At 38.7% G+C, this 2,613-nt stretch overlaps 1 pseudogene; it reads right to left on the reverse strand.

The window, feature by feature from the left end:
- LOC132002673 (zinc finger and BTB domain-containing protein 39-like) overlaps window positions 1-2,163 on the reverse strand; it is a 4,415-nt pseudogene extending 2,252 nt beyond the window's left edge.
- Window positions 2,164-2,613: the final 450 nt, after the last annotated feature.

Genomic DNA, 2,613 nt, shown 5'->3' on the forward strand with positions numbered 1-2,613 from the left:
TTTCTTTCTTTCTTTCTTTCTTTCTTTCTTTCTTTCTTTCTTTCTTTTTTAAATTTTTTATTTATTTTCAGCATAACAGTATTCATTGTTTTTGCACCACACCCAGTGCTCCATGCAATCCGTGCCCTCTATAATACCCACCACCTGGTACCCCAACCTCCCACCCCCTGCCCCTTCAAAACTGTCAGATTGTTTTTCAGAGTCCATAGTCTCTCATGGTTCACCTCCCCTTCCAATTTCCCTCAACTCCCTTCTCCTCTCCATCTCCCCTTGTCCTCCATGCTATTTGTTATGCTCCACAAATAAGTGAAACCATATGATAATTGACTCTGCTTATTTCACTCAACATAATCTCTTCCAGTCCTGTCCATGTTGCTACAAAAGTTGGGTATTCATCCTTTCTGATGGAGGCATAATACTCGATAGTGTATATGGACCACATTTTCCATATCCATTCGTCCATTGAAGGGCATCTTGGTTCTTTGCACAGTTTGGCGACCGTGGCCATTGCTGCTATAAACATTGGGGTACAGATGGCCCTTCTTTTCACTACAACTGTATCTTTGGGGTAAATACCCAGTAATGCAATTGCAGGGTCATAGGGAAGCTCTATTTTTAATTTCTTGAGGAATCTCCACATTGTTTTCCAAAGTAGCTGCACCAACTTGCATTCTCACCAACAGTGTAAGAGGGTTCCCCTTTCTCCACATCCTCTCCAACACATGTTGTTTTCTGTCTTGCTCATTTTGGCCATTCTAACTGGTGTAAGGTGGTTTCTTAAGTGGTGACTGTGCGATCCAAAGGGCACTGCAAAAGGATCCCTCATCTTTTCTCCCCAGCACACTCATCTCTGGCCTGGGTACCTGCAGGAACTTCCTATCACATCTTCCAACTTTCTTTCTTATTCTATTTCAAACATCTCCCTAGCTGCCAAAGTGATCTTTTTAAAAATTAAAATAAAATAATAGGACTTGTCCACTTAAACATATAATTATCTTCTCCCAGGACATAGAATCAAAATTATTTCTCCATATTCTATAGGATCTTTTATGACCTGAGCCCTATTTATCTTCACAGTGCCCTTTCCAACCATTCTTTCCTTTTGTTCAATATACATTTTTGTTCAATATACATTCTCAGTTTAGAAAACTTCAACATAGAGGTTCTAAGACTTTGAGCTGTGCTGTCCTCAGCCTTTCACAAGCATCAAAATTAAAAAAAAAAAAAAAAACTTCATCTTTTTTTAAAGGTTTTTTTTTTTTTTTTTTTTTAAATTTAACAAAGAGAGACACAGCAAGAGAGGGAACACAAGCAGGGGGAATGGGAGAGGGAGAAGCAGGCTTCCCGCCAAGCAGGGACCCCAGTGCGGGACTCAAACCCAGGACCCCAGGATCATGACCTGAGCTAAAGGCAGACATTTAAAGACTGATTCACCCAGGTGCCCCATTCATCTTTTTTTTATAAATGTCATCTCTTCAGAGATTATTTCTGTGAAACCCCATGCAATACACAGCTTTTCCCATAACATCATGTTACTCTTTATTATAAAGACATTCTTTATTGCTTAAAGTATTTTTATTTTAAGGTATTATTAATACTTGATAACAATATTATGTTAGATACTAATTGTTAAGTTTCTATGATTTTTTTCTTTATTTTGAAGCAGATCAGTCAGACATTTGTGCCTCTCTTTCACTCAGATGCGCTTTGTTCTGTGAATGATGTTAAGGTGTGGATTGTAGAGAAGAAAATAAAAAGACCCTTTCAGAAAATAGGATCTCTTACTTTATTCTCTGGAAAGCTAAGTTCCTTAAGAACTTTGCTAATAGAGAACAGAGACAGATGAGTGCCTCTGAGGAGAGAAAAGATTGAATAGGAGAATCGGTGGTGATTTATTCTAGGTCTGATAGAGAATGGTGTTCCCATGATAGTAATACCCAGACACCACTACCTTGCAGAGACCTGAGGCAGTGGTTTCAACTTCAGAGAGATGATCTCATGGTTTGGTTTGAAATGTTCTAGAAAAGATTGGTGAATGTGAGGTTGCACATTAGCAACAGCCTATTGTAACCTCGAGGTATCACTGAGCCTAGATAGGGAGTACATCAAAGTTACCCATAATGGGATAAGGATATGACAATTAACCTCCTTTTCTATCGCCATAGTTGAACTGTATTGTTGTGAAGCCCTAGAGAAGGGAGCATGGTCCCAGTAATACATTAGATTTAATTCCCTGTCCTTGTTATAAGATAGGACCTTAAAGTCGCTTTCAATATGATTTCAGGTCATATTTTTATTAATCGTTTAATAAAATGTGATCTGATTTTTCCAGGGAAGGAAAGGAAAACTCAGTGAGATAAAAATAACACAACCAAAATGAAACGACTACTTAATATGGGAGTCTGGCCTTTGCTTAAGAACCTTGAGCTCTTAGCCACAGTGCTGAAGCTTCCTCTGTCTGAGGAAGGAAACACCCCCAAACTGGTAGCTCAGGCACTTAAAGCATTCATGAAAACAATGCATCATGAGAATAGATTGATGATGAGTTGAGTGTTCCTGAGGGGACTGGGGGACCAAGGATATTATAAAACACATTTAGGAAGGTTTATCAGA

This window comes from Mustela nigripes, chromosome 15, assembly GCF_022355385.1.
Source record: "Mustela nigripes isolate SB6536 chromosome 15, MUSNIG.SB6536, whole genome shotgun sequence".
NCBI lineage: Eukaryota > Metazoa > Chordata > Mammalia > Carnivora > Mustelidae > Mustela > Mustela nigripes.